At 43.8% G+C, this 14,959-nt stretch overlaps 1 pseudogene; it reads left to right on the top strand.

Moving 5' to 3' along the window:
• Window positions 1-5,735: 5,735 nt before the first annotated feature.
• Window positions 5,736-14,587, top strand: LOC136486112 (uncharacterized; annotated as a pseudogene).
• Window positions 14,588-14,959: the final 372 nt, after the last annotated feature.

Raw genomic sequence — 14,959 nt, 5'->3', positions numbered from 1 at the left:
ACCCAGCCACTTTCTTCTTCGTGAAGCCAAAAGAAGGCCTCGCAGGGGGGACCACGACGGCAAAAACGTCCCCGCCACCCGACGACGGGAGTGGGATAGCAGATACCGGAGCCATGGAAGAAGCTGGGGCTGGAGCCGTGGAAGAACTCTGCACTAGAGGAGCGGTAGAGCTCGGTACCGAGGCTACCAAAGAACTCGACACCGGAGCTTCAGAAGAAGTCGGCGCGGGAGCCTCAGAAGAACTCCTACCCGATGTCCGATTACTTCAAAAAGTTCAAAACTAAAAGTCAAGACAAAGAAGAGAAATTCAATGCAACAGGAATATGAAAACAACTCACCGCCGCATGATGAGGGGTACTTCGTCATCCTCCTCTCCCTCAACCAAGGAAACCAGAGCACCTGCTGAAAAAAGAATAAAAAGTACTCGGTTCAAGAGAAAAACAGGAAAACAAAGGAACAAAGAGTATTAAATGTGCTCACCTAAGAGCATGCTAGCAACAACTGGAGTACTTGAGAGAGTACTTGGTTTGCGAGGCTTCTTGGAGACAGGTAGGCCAGATGAAGACCCATCCATTCGCCCCCTCTTCGGGACACTACGAGGACCGCGAGGGACTAGACGAGGAACATATTCTTCATATACATCAATAAATCCGGAAGAAACTCTAGGAAGCGCTGTGGAGGTTGGAGACTTACTAGCTGCAGAAGTTCCAGCAAGTTTATCCCCAGTCTCCGCCACGGCAGGGAGAACATCAAGAGAGATCGGGTCAACAAAGTTCCGCCCAAGCTCCTACGAAAAAGGATAAAATAGCAAGACAAAGAAAAGCTAAGCAAAAATGGATGCAGCAAAAGTACATAAAGTACCCAAACAAAGAGATAAACAACTCACAGCTGGGGGCGGGTTGTTGGCAGAGAACTCAGAGACAGCAGGAGGAATAACGCTCACTCCTTTTATCATCTTCTGGAGACGCTCGAGTACCTCCTCATCGGTCAGCTCAAGAGCTGGGACCATGCGTGAAGGATCCTCGGCCCCAGAATACTCGAAGCCAAGGTGCTCCCGCTCTTTCAAAGGCTGAACTCGGCGATGAAGAAAACTCGAAACAATACCGAAACCGGTTAAACCCTGCTGTTTCAGCATGCTAATCCTATCAAGGAGTGGCTGGATCACTTGAATCTCAGCAGGTGACTCAAGTTTCTTGTCCCATCGGTCATTCACCACAGGACCAGATCCAGAGTGGACGACAAGGGAAGGGATCAAATTGACAGCGTAAAACCAGTCGGCACGCCAATCTTTTACAGAATCAACCAGGTCATAGTCAAAGAACTTGCTCTTAAAACCCTGGCGAAACTGAACCCCGCAACCGCCAAGAACGCTGGTTTCTTCGCGGCGGGGTTGAGGTTTCAGACCAAAGAAGTAGCAAAAAAGAGATAGAGAAGGAGAGATTCTAAGGAAAGCTTCACAGAGATAAACGAAAACGGAAAGATGGAGAACGGCATTAGGGGTTAGATGGTTCAGACTAACCCCGAAATAACCAAGAAACTGATGAAGAAAGGCAGAAGTAGGAAGGCAAAGTCCGGCGCGGACAAAGGAAACAAAGAGGACAATCTCACCAGGACCCGGAGCAGGAACTCGATGCTCGCCCGGAACTCTCCATTCAGCGATGACTTTGCTTTGGATCAAGCCGTCGCTGACGAGCTCGCACAGCTGATCTTTGCTTGTTGTTGGAGCCGGCCAAACCTTCTGAGCAGCCCTCATGGCCACGAACTCTTGGTTCTCGATCAAAGAAAGGGATGACTCCTCGTCCACAAAGGTCGCCTGGGACTTGCTCGCGGTTTTCTTCTTACCCATGAACTAGCGGAAGTAAAAAGGTATTGGGGAAGATGAAGCTAGATGGCGGCGCTAAGGACGACGACGGCAATGGCGACGGCGGATGATTAAGAGCTAGGGTTTGAAGGCAAAAGAAAGGCAGTAAAGAAAAAGAGGACGAAGGGTCTATAAATAAATTTTACAGCGTTAGAAACAGCCCACTAGGCCCGTTAAAACACCGTGTGAGAACGCAACGGTCCATTTACCGATGCAGCTAAAACGACGGAGGGCACAAATCCACACAACGGTACAATCCAATAGGCAGATTTCAGACTTATCCGTCCAGCACCACGGCAGGGTTATCAGATCACTACAAGAACAACCCATCAACCAAGAAGAAACAAAGGGCTACCTCGTAAGGAACAAAAGAACCCGATTATTTAAAGAACTCGGTAATCTCATGAACAATAGGGATCACAGCAGAGAAGTAAAGGACAACTCAGAAGACAAAATTCGTTCCATTACAAGCGACTTCAAAAATAGAAGATTACAAATCTTACAAGACCCAACGAACTCGGTACCACGAAAAGCAAAGTAGCAAATAGGAACACGGACACGGCTAGGCTCTGGAATGACTACGTGTCCCAAATTGCTACTCGGAAGGACAAACCGCCATCAGCTACACTGTTTTCTTCAAAGGACGGACGCAGTGCATCCAAGGCGGAAATCAGCAGCACGGCAGGACAACATGGAGCAGAGAAGGCCGGCGGGCATCTGTCTACCCAAGACCGATGTGATGCTGGATATGGTGTTGATCTGCACCGGACAGTCTCAGGACAGGCGACGAAGATCAACCCAGAACTGCCAGATGAAGGAACGAAGCCCACATCACAAGACTTCCTCCAACTACCGCCATGTACATCCTGGTACAATGCTGTCACGGAATTAGCCTACCTCTAATCCCTATCACAAGACTTCCTCCAGCTACGACAAGACACATAGGAACTACAAAATATGTCCGGGGGCTGCTCTACTTCACAAACTACCATGTTCATGACCACGAAGGTTTCAACAGAATGTCCAATGGATGAAAACAAGCACTCCGGGACAGTATTTATAGATCAAAGGAGCGGCGCACATGGACTAGGAGTACCAACGAAATAAGCCTAACAAAGGACACAGTGAAAAGACAGGACTCAATAATGGAAGACTTAGGCGAGAGAGAACAGTACTCGAAGACGAGCATATTCGGAAGAATATACCAGCACAGTACAACCCGTGAACAAAATGCATTTATACTCAACCACCACCATACAGCTACATCTGACAACAGCAGACTATCAAAGAATACGCCAAGACCTCGCATCTGAGTTTTTCCTGAACAAAACAACACGGATATACGCTCGGAGGCTGCATGCTGCGAAACTACTCGGATGATGGTTTAGTCCAAGACTAAAGGGCTGCTTCGGAAAGATGCCGCAAAACTACTCGGATGATGACATAATCCAAGTCTCGGGGACTACTTCAGAGCATAAATTTTCAAACAACATAGAGATTCAAGACCCTCCAACTTTTTGTTCCAAATAGCAAGAGGCTCGGGGGCTACACTCAGTGAGTGCACTTTTTCTTCGAAAAAGCGCACGTCACCAAAAGACTTCCTCAACGCAGACCACTTCAAGACATTACGACAAAAAGAACCCGAAACGAGCCATATTTGAGTTCTTTTTTATAAAACTTCAACGAACAATCAAAGCAACTTTAAGACAAGATCCTCCAGCTCCTTGTTCCAAATAGCAAGAGGCTCGGGGGCTACAACCAGATGGATGTACTTTTTCTTCAAAAAGCACTTACCACTCGAAGATCCCAAGAAGCGCTAGAAGGTTTCACTCAAGAAAGCACTCGGATGACGTTTGTTCCTACTCAACAAGACCTGAAGGAGCAAAACGAGACTTTCAGAGCTCAACCATGAAGTGCTCGGGGGCTTGTCGATGCGGGACCCACATGATACCCCGCAAGGGAGAGAGAAGATCTAGTCTAACTAGGATTCTTCCCATGTAATCTTAGTAGTAGTACTATTCAGTAATCCTACTAGGAACTCTCATTGTAAACCGACTAGAACTCTGGCCTCCTGACTATATAAAGGAGGGCAGGGCTCCTGGGGAAGAGAATAACAGAACAACAATTGTACGACACTTCATAATCAATCCAACGTAGAGGCTAACGCCGGCTGGACGTAGGGCTGTTACTCGATCAACGATCGAGGGTCCGAACCAGGAGAAGTCGTTTGTCTCTTGCGTTCACCATCGAGTTCTGTATACGCTGAAGCCCGAACAATACTGCCCCGGGGACCCCCGTGGCAGGCTATCGGTGGTAGAACATCGACAGTTGTATGTCTATTTAAACTCTTCTTCTTAATACAATGATACGCAATTTTTTTGCGTATCTGAGAAAAACATCACCGAACTTCAGCCTGTTCGTTTCGGCTTATACGATCGTATACGATCGTGGATTATAAGCTAGAACAGTATTTTTCTCTTACACCAAACCAGCCCGCAGTACTCCTGGCTTATAATCGACGAGGCTGTTGTTGACACCCGCGTCGATCATAGGCCACCGGGGGCAGCTGCCACAGGCGACCACCATGTACTGTGACATTGAAGTAGATTAGTTAGAAAAAAAAACTATTTCAAGGAAGAAGAGTAAGAAGTTGGCGGTGGCACAATTGTTCACTATTGTTGCTATGCTAAGTGCCATCACGGACGTGGAGCAGTGCTAAGTTTACCCTACCTAAAACTGTAAACAAGCTCTTTCACTCCTATATGCTTCCATATTATATTCTCTTTATATATCTAAGTAGAGACATAATCCTTGACAAATAGATGCACCGTGGACAAGAAGGGGAGATATAAGAGCAAGCAAAGAAAAAAAGACAGACAGGAGGAGGGGAAATGGCGGCCCATTGCCGTCGCATAGGCAAATGGTGCACAAAGCAGGAAAATTCAATCCTAGTGTTTTAGTGGATGCAGGCAAAAGAAGGAATAATGCATTAGACTGCGTATATGTCTCTTCAATTAAGCAACTAAATAATATAAATAAGCTGTGCTATACTCCCACTATCCTAAAAATAAAGTAGCTTAAGGTTTTATAGATTTATGAAAATATTTAGTAGCACATATGTAGCTTCAAATAAATTTACTATAAAAACATATTCAATGATTAGTTAATGATATCTATTATGTATCTTAAATATTAAGATATTTTAACTTTCTCGAAAATAGGAACGATACTTCTTCTGAAACAGATAGAGTATATATAAGTCTAACATACAGTCTAGTACAATCAATCCTACAGCGACAGATAATCCACACAATAAAGAAGGCCAGCCAAAATAAATATATACATATAAAATATTTTATTTTTACCCTTTTTCTCAGTCTCACGCGCAAAATACGCTGGAAAAGAAAAGGGGGAAAAACCAGCAGAGAGAAAAAACAGCCACCCCACCAAAACCACCAGCACGCCGCGCCGCCGCTCCGCCCTTCTCCCATCCGCCCCGTGCGCCCGCCGCCCTTCCCTATCCTCGCCGCGGAAGGCGTCGCGCCGTGCGTAGCTAGCAGTGCCGTCGCACGCGCGTCGAATAAGGATTGGATTTGGCTCTTCGTCTCCCACCTTCCCCTCCCCCTCCCCCTTCGCCTCGTCCGCGGCGGCAAGCTCAAGCTCAGGAACTCGCTACCGAGGTATGCATCTCTCCCCGTAGAACTCCGAGCTCCAATCTCCCACCACAATCCCGAGATTTCTGGTTTTTTTCTGGATATTTTCTCTGCATTTTTATGCACAAAATTAGCTCGATCTTGCTTTCGCAGGAGTGCAGATTTCTCTAGGGAGTTGGTGCCGTATCCACGAGGGAGCCGGATTAGTTAGAGGCTTCGTGATGGCGGGCGCGAAGGCGGATGTAGACTGCGGAAACGGGAGACGGGGGCGGGGCCGGCGGTGGCGGCAGCGGCGGCTCCTTCAGCGAGCAGAGGCTGATTGATAAGCTCAACAGGCTCAACAACTCAGCCACTAGCATTCAAAGTATCCTTTCTTCTGTGTTTACTTTTCTTCACGCTAGCAAATTTGGTAGCATGGTGTTTGCTGTCTGTTTCATATTCTCTTGATTAAGTAAAGCCCTAACTTGTAAATTGCAATGTCTGTGAGTACAACTGGCTAGGAGATCTAAGTATAGCCGTCTTGCTCTGTTCCGCGCAGTGCTTATCGTGTTGTTAGTTTGGAGGTGCACATATATAGGAATTGCAAATCCGCTTGTGTAGTGTATCAGTATTACAGTATGATTTATATTACTCTACTTCCTGACAGTTCTCTTGATTCTAGAGTCTTTCTCGTTCAGTTTATTTGAATAAGATAGTTCTCCTATTGTAAATGCAAATCAAACACGGTACAAGCTTTGGATTTCGAATCAGCTTTGTGCTGCACTTGAATATACGCGTTTCTGTCCTTGGACATAAGTGCGTAGAAACCAGCACTGCACCACTGGAAAGATGACATAGGCTACCATCTCCTCTTGTGATTAGTACAGTTAATGTTACTATCGTCATTAATGCCCTTTTTCTTTTTACTTCTTTATTGGTGGCTCTTGTTGGGTTTCAACTCTGGCCTGCCCCAACTTTCTGGGGACTAAATGGCTTTGTTTTTGTTGTCTTTACTGCCAATGCTTGGTTTCCATTTCTCTATAAAGATGAATTTCATTGTCTTTGAGGCTGTCCCCTTTGTGAAATGGAAAATGATAACATGAATTCCTAAATTTCATTGTCTTTTCAGGCTGTTCCCTTTGTGAAATGGAAAATGATAACATGAATTCCTAAGACTACACATTGCATCTATTAGCTGTCACTAGAGTATAATTGCAAACTAGTTTACAAGTAAGAACGACATGGCTAAACTTTAGCTCCTAGTGAAGGATGTGGCACATAATTGTTCTGCTCACTTAATATGGTAAGCTAGACAGGATAACAGAAATATATGTCTCAACAAGCAAGAGATGTCTCTTGCTGTTATTTATGCACTAATATGGTAGTAACTAGTAAGCCTGTTTTTTTGCTTTTGGTTTGCTGCTTGCACTTTATGGTATTCTGATGTTCTTTTGTAGTTTGTTACCTGTTCCATGTTCAAACTAAATTGTTCTAGCATATTATTGCACTGAAAAGGTATTGCCAGTACTACATCACCTTCTACATCATGGCCATATATCTTCATTTTGAGCCAACTAACCAGTGAAGTGAAGACATGTCCTACACCCTTAACTCCTTATTAATTTATATAAACAAATCCTGCAAGCCCTACTTTTGGAGTTTGAAGTAAGGCATGTCGCATGTCACTCTCTATTAATTGATAAAAAGGAGAATCATATGATTATTTTAATATCATTGTGCTTGCTTCTGCGTGAGGAATCCGTGCTGTATGTTGTTATATACAACTCCATCTCTACTCAAGTTACTGTGAGATATACTGTGTCTGCATATATTGCTGTATGACATACTAACCATTCCTACCCTATAGAACCAAATGATCTCACCCCTCGTTAACTTTCCATGCTTACACTCTGCTTAATTTGATGTCCACCACTAAATGTCTAAACCTGTAGGTTTATTGAGCAATGCTGCTCTTTTTTTTTGGCCTCAAGACATGTTCTGTTTCTAGAGATGTAATATAATTACACTATCAAATCAGGAAGAGATGACTGAAACTGTTGACCACCTTTTAGTGGGAGCCTGCATGGTAGGAACTTCTCATTTTACAAAGATGGAACCTGTATTGACCTAGGAACTGTGTTCCCCTTTTTCTTAATGGTGGTGGTCTCAATTCTGTGGTTTATATATCTTGTGTGCTTTAAGTATGTCTTTCTACTATATAGTTTGATTTAGTCCAGGTTTCTCAAGTAGTAAATAACCACCTTGTCTATTTATTTCCACACTTCCTGTCTGTTAATGATGTTAATTTTTATCAGAATTTTGTCTTTTTTTTATATGTAAGTTTGCATCTAGAGATTGCATTTGTGGTTCTTCTTTTTATGTTCCTTAATTCTTATGCAGCACTTTCACAATGGTGCATTTTTCACCGCAAGAGGGCCAAAAGGGTTGTGGACACATGGGAAAAGCAGTTTACTATTGCAAGGGAGGATAAGAAAATATCATTCCTATATCTATCAAATGATATCCTGCAAAACAGCAAACGTAAGGGAGCAGACTATGTGGATGAATTCTGGAGGGTTTTACCTAGATCAATGAAGCATGTCTATGAAAAGGGGGGAGAAGAAGGGAAGAAGCAGGTGGCGAGATTGGTAAGTTTAATCTTTTTTCACTGTTACGTGATTAATTCTTCGCATTTGAGAAGCAACTTTATTCTAGAGTTGTCCTAGAACCTTGTCTAATAATGCAGGAGGATCTGTACCATCATGCTACTATAGTACCATTGGATCAATGACCATCCTAAGTTTATTTGTTATAGCAAACTATTGGTGTCATATGCTTTAGCTGCTTTATATCTGTACCATCATGCTACTATAATACCATTGGATCAATGACCATCCTTAGTTTATTTGTTATAGCAATCTATTGGATTCATGTGCTTTTGCTGCTTTAGTTATGCAACTATCCTTATTACTCCCCCAGTACACTTATCTTAATTCCAGGTATTTGTTTGCTTTGATGTTTTTTTAAGACACGATCATAGTCATAGTTTGCTTTATTTTCATCAATACTCTGTACGGAAAATTCCTAGTCATAGTGTGACTAGATTAATTGTGGAATAACTGATGGAATTTTTATGTCATCTTTTATTGCAAGTCCAAAATAAGTACTAGGTAAGCTAAATGTTTTTATCTTGTTATTCTTTTTTGGAACTACAGATATTAATCTGGGATGATCGTAAAGTTTTTGGGACCCGTATTGAAAGTATGAAAAATGACATTCTTGGTGACAACCCTCCTAACAATGGGAATAGTTTAAATCCTAGCTCTAATCCCACTTCAAATTCCAAAGCTGCACGGAAGGATTCCGGTACAATAGTAAAAGTAAGTTGCTTATTATCTTGGGTGGATCTGACTTCTGACATTGAATTGGATATGAGAGCACCACCTTATTGTTGACTTTTACTGTAGAAACTCACTGTTGGCGGGATGCCTGAAAAAATTGTGTCTGCATACCAATCAGTGCTTGATCAACATTTTGACGAAGACACAGCTTTAAACAAATGTAAGACTACTGTGGGCCTTTTGGAGAGGATAAATAAAGATATTAACGATGCTAGCATCAACGGTAAGGATTTTGCTTGCTCACTAGTTATTCAAAGTTGTGATCTGCTGTTGAAGAAAGTTTGACTACATTCTGATGTGTTCTGCTATTTTAATCCTCTATGTTTCTTCATAAGGTAATCAGCCAGCATCGTCATTGATCTCTGACCTGCAAGAACAGGAAATGACCCTAAAACAGTGCATCGAACAACTCGAAAGTGTAGATATGGCAAGGGTATCCCTGATCAATCAATTGAAACAAGCTCTCAGCGAACAGGTTTTGAGCCTTTTCATTATCTTCCCAACGTTCTATCTCAATTACATACCCTGTGCTGTTCAGAACTATATGTTTTTCTTCTTTATAACAGGAGTCGAAGTCAGTAGTTCTTCGCGGTCAATTGCAAGTAAGAATTCTTCTTTATATCTTATTGCATGTTGTCCTTTTCATCTGTTGTTATTCCTTGCAAAATCACATCCTCACTATGATGCTTATCTATCTTGTCCCATTTACTCTTTTAATCTATTTTAGAGTTCTGGACAGTGGAGAGTGGATACCATTCTTTTATCTTAGTACTGCCTAAGATGTCCCATGATATGGACATAATTATAAAACTATGGCTGTATGGCAACATATTGATCAATGCATCCACATGTTCAAGATGCGTTGTGTGATAAAATAATTAGAAATAGAGGCAGAACATGCACATGTTACAGGGAAGCTCTAGCATGATTAAATACTCTACCACTCTAGCATAATTTTCCTTTGCAATGGAAGGCTGACCAATTGTGGTTGCTGGGTATGTGGCAGCACATATATGTCCATGATCATAATTCATAACAACTTAGTGTGCCTTATGTTAAAGACAGTTTTTTTTGTGTGTGCTGTTACATGCATTTGGGTCTGAACTATCCTATGCACTCGGATGTTTTCGGTTTTGTTGGGGTGCGGGGAACCTAATTCCATCAAAATCTTACCTATCCATGCATAGCCACAGTTGCGGGTACTACTAGTGGATTTGGGTAGACCTACAACTAGAGAATAAACTTTATTATTATCCATAGTCCCCGCATTGCAAGTGCGCCCACCTGTGCGGTTGGTCCAGCCAGCACAAAGCAGTTCAGGATTATCTCCCACAAGTTTCATTTGCGCTATGAAAATTTATGGTGTCAACACAAGGTTGAAATTCCAAGTACTTTTAGATGTCATTCATTTTCTTCATGTTCATGGAGCCTACTTGTGCATTTAGTCCCTCCAATCTCCGCAAAGATCCTCTATAGTATTTAATCATGTCTGATGTGTTTTAATTGATCTTGTAGAAATCTATGGTGTGAACGTGAGCCAAGTATACTGAATGTTAGATCTATTCTAACTCTTTGTACCTCCTCATTGTATAAGGGAGTTTTGTGCATATTTGCTAACTATGCAGCACGAATACGGATACGCGTATCGGTATCAGAAGGATATGGATACGCGGATACGGCAATTTCTCAGTAAACCTGATACGCGGATACGTTTTACTATTTTTTAATAAAATAAATAATAATGCAAATTAAAATTGTGAAAGTGTAAATTGAGTAATCACTAATTATTAGTTTATAGTACATACAATCATATATGATACATCACCAGATCACCTTGTAGGTTTCTTAGTTTTCACAGGAGATCCAAGTCCAACTATACTGCGCAATTACTAAAACAGGAAGTCAGGAACAGGATTGTGTCTGTTATGGTTGTGGCCAGTGGATCCTATGCTAGGACTAGCTGACTAGCACTAGCACTTGCACGGTTGCGCCAGCACTGCTGAAATTTGGAGAGGCCATCTACTGGATGCAATGCAACAAGTAGAGAAGTAGAGTACATCAAGAATGAAAAGGGAGTGTACTCATGGGAGATCGGCGGAAGCTAGCTTTGCCTGCTGAGTGCTGAATCGTCCTCTTCCCTGCATCTCCCCCCGCATCGCGTGAGCTAGCCGCTGTCTGTAGCGGACTGGTGGGTGCTCCCCAGGGTGGTGCACGTGGGGACTGGGGATGCGTGCACAGGATGCGGCGGGAGGGCGGAAACTCGTCGCTGGCGGCCGGCGAGCGGGGACGGAGGCTCGTCGCCTGGCAAGCGAAGAGGTGGAGGCTCGTCGCCGGCGAGCGAAGAGGCGGAGGCTTGTCGCCGGTGGCCGGCGGCCGGCGCATGGGGATGCTGCGCGAGGCGCGAGGTTGCGGCGCGAGGCGTGCGGGAATCGGGAGGCTAGGGCGTCGGGGACAGGATAAGGCACTTTTGTTGGGCTGGGCCGTATCGGCGACGAAGATACGTATCAGACCACGTATCCAATATTCGTGAAAAAAAGAAAAAAATGGATACTCCACGGACATGTATCAGCGGCGTATCCGTATCGGATACGAATCTGATACGCGATACGAGGGACCAGCGACATATCCGTGCAACGTAGTTTGCTAATACATGTACCTACATATATTTGGGCCTAGAGCTCTCATAAATCATAATGAATACAAGTTCTATTCATGTCATGGTACAGACTACAGAGCCAAACTAGGGTTAGGTTTCCTCTTGATCTGCCCTAGATGATTTTGTTTTCACCCCATGTGACCACTGCTGTCATTCTTTGTTGAATTTGCTGTCGCACAACTTGTTGCTTGTCCGCCCCCACGTGGAAATTAGCGCTGGCATGTGTCCCCTCAGTCTGTGCAGCTCATTGTCTGCATGATTTGCCACGGGGGTTCTCTCGTCCGATTCATTGTGGCTGCCTGCTTCCTCGGTCTGCTGGATTTTCTTGTCTCTTCAGCGTGTCCCAGGCACACGCAGCCTCGATTCCATCTTCCACGACTGTCCGCCTGTGCGGGCATGGGTAAATGATGGGCAAGTGTGTGTTACTGTCCCCGCACCCTATATTCTAGTGGGTTTGTAGATTGGTAGAATGATCCAATTGCAGGAAATAGCTGTAGCATGTGTTAGTGTGTTAGAGAACTTGGTGTTTAGTTTTAATAGAGCTGTGCCCCACAGTTGTGCTTAGCTACCACCCCACCCAGTTAGGCAGGATTGAGAAGGGACTGGGAAGGCAGATTGCTAATTCTTACTTGATCAATTATTGGGAGGCATTTTACAGTGCTGATCCTGACTATTGAAACCAGGGCTCTAATCAGGGCTGTACGTACTGGGAGGGTATACCTCCCTTCCTTTTTTCTCGAAAAATGCAGGAGATCTGCGTCTCATTGTATTAAGAAGAAAAAGGGTATAAGAACCCAACACTTACAAGACCCACCCAAACACAACTCACTCACTCACACAACACACGCTACTGCAGCCAAAGCACAAGCGCACCTAAGCTGGCTGCAAGGCTACCCACACAGACCCAAAGACTAATCGCCTGGGAGATGGGCTGACAAGAGGGAAAGCCCTCGAGCCCCTGCCGTGGTCCACAACCGGTGCTCGGTGGCTCACACTAGAAAACAAATCAATCACGAGATAGCTTTCTAACTAACAAAAGATGACCTATCAATCTAACAGCTCAAATCTTATTAAATTAGCTCAAACTAGGCCTGGCTTGAATAAGATATGGTCTACCAACTGCCCCCACTGCCTTCTTGCAGTTATTACTCTGTACCCTATCAAATAGTGTGTGCATGCTTGTGTGGGTAATGTTTACCCAATAGCATCCTTATCGAGACTGACGGAAATCGTGTCTTCTACCTATTTTTTCTTCACATAAATCTTGAGACACTTTTGGAGGGTAAAGATTATTATATATGTTCAAGTGGTTTTGCGTTTTCCCTGATCCCCCTCCTGGCCTCTTTTTTTCCTTCTGCATGTTTCTTTTTTGTAGTCTCATGAAGTTCCTTTCATTTATATATATTTGATATAAACAGCCTTAGCGTTCACTGAAAATTTGTTGTGCCTATATATAGCATGAAATGTTCAACATCATGAGTTTGATATAAACAGCCTTATTGCCTGTTGCTGCTCTTCAATTAGCTTGTTGAAAGTTATCTGTGAGGTCACAATTAACTTTCTTTAATATTGGTAGATATCACTGTTTTTTATATTGGTATCTTTTATGCAACTGTAGTCATGCTTTAGCCATTTTATGATTGTAACATGTCGTCTTGCTAATCTCTGATCTAATTATCAAAACAGGTTGCTCAAGCAGAGGCTCAACGTGTCATCCAACTTAGAGAACAACTGGGCCGTGCCCTTGTACAGAGCGTTACACAATCTACTTCTAGTCCGCTCATGATTACTCCACCAGAGCAAACTTCGGCTATAATGCAGGGTTCAGGAGTAAGATCGACACCTCCCCAGTCACAACCACTGAATCCTGCAACTTCACTTCCCCCTACAGTCAGTGCAGTGGGTGATGAGTCCAAGAGAACGGCAGCAGCTATGGCAGATAAGCTTGCATCTTTGTCAGCACCTGTGCAGGTGCTGACCTCCATTTTATCATCTTTTGCTGCTGAGCAAGCTGCTTCCATAAATGGCGGATCGCTTTCTGGAGAATTCTCTGGAGGACCACCAGGTTTCCAGATTGATAAGAGGCCTAGGCTTGAGAAATCAGGGCAGGCTGCTGACATGGGTGCACCTCCCTTTTTTGGGCAAGCACCACAGGTGCAACAACAGATTGGAGCAGTGCCTACTTCTCTTGGAGGCACGCATCCACCAACTCCAGGCCCATTCCCACCACCTCCACCGCCATTGCCTTCTCTATTGCCACCGCACCTGCAACAATTTGGTCAAAATACTGGAGGAATGATTGGGATGGGAGGACCTTTCGGGATGATGGCTGGCTCTATTCCACTTCCGCCTCCATTGACCAACATTCTGCCGGCAGGTTTTCCGGGACCAAGTGGGCCACCTCCTCCACCTCCACTTCCACCAGCTCAGAGTCAGCCCCAGCCCCAGCAGCAGCAGCAGCAGTCTCCTCAGGCGCCACAGCAATCACCAACATCAGCTGGATTCTTTCAATCATCAGGCATGGGGTTCTTTCCGCCTGTGCAGGTGCAGCAATCTCCGTCTGCCCAACGACAGTGATTCCAACGGTGGCTATGGCATTCATGGGCTTATAAAGGCCGCACCTTGTGTTAACTTTTGTACATTAAACAGTATTCACCGAGTATCGAGCTTAAGCGTGGCTGGTCCTGCAAGCGAGGCAGGGCCAATGGCTACGAATTAGAAGATTGTAGAATAGGCATGCATCTTTTGTGATGTATAGCTATTCCTTCTTTTGTCTGAGGAGTTTTCACTCTTCCTAGTTATGTGAAGTAGTTAGACTTTGTTTTTGTTCCCGTCTGCATTGATCCCCCGAGGCAGAAGAAAGTGACTTGGGAAAACTGGTGCTTAAGAGTTGCCAACTGGTAGAACAATTTTAGGGCTAAAACAGTTGTAGAACTTACTGGTCATAGTCTCATGGATATGATCTGAACTGCAAATATTTTCCATGCTGTTTAAAATTGTTGATTCTTATTTTATTCTTCTTCTTATTATATACCTTCTTGTTTGGGTCTAAAATTGCTGATTTCCTTCACTTGGTTCTTACACAAGGACTAGTTTGGACAAGGAATGGTGATTTAGACAAGTTGAGATGAATCAATTTGGCGTCTATGCATGACAACACACACAATCTATTTAGATTTGTTGAGTTTTTTCTTAAAGATGTTTCTGAATTTATTAATGGCCCTGCACTGCAACTTCACAAGTTAGTGGTGTAGAGGCTAGAATGGAAGTTGGGGGCAATGTATTCGGCGCCCAGTGATGAAAAATGAATACCATGCACAAATGGATCTCAATCTGCTAATACCAAGCAGATTGAAGCTACAGATCATGGTGTAAAACTAGCTAGGAAATTCCAGCTGACAGTAAGCAA

Source organism: Miscanthus floridulus, chromosome 10, assembly GCF_019320115.1.
Source record: "Miscanthus floridulus cultivar M001 chromosome 10, ASM1932011v1, whole genome shotgun sequence".
Classification (NCBI taxonomy): domain Eukaryota; kingdom Viridiplantae; phylum Streptophyta; class Magnoliopsida; order Poales; family Poaceae; genus Miscanthus; species Miscanthus floridulus.
Note: the sequence above shows the minus strand (reverse complement) of the source record. Positions and strands in the feature narration are given on the sequence as shown.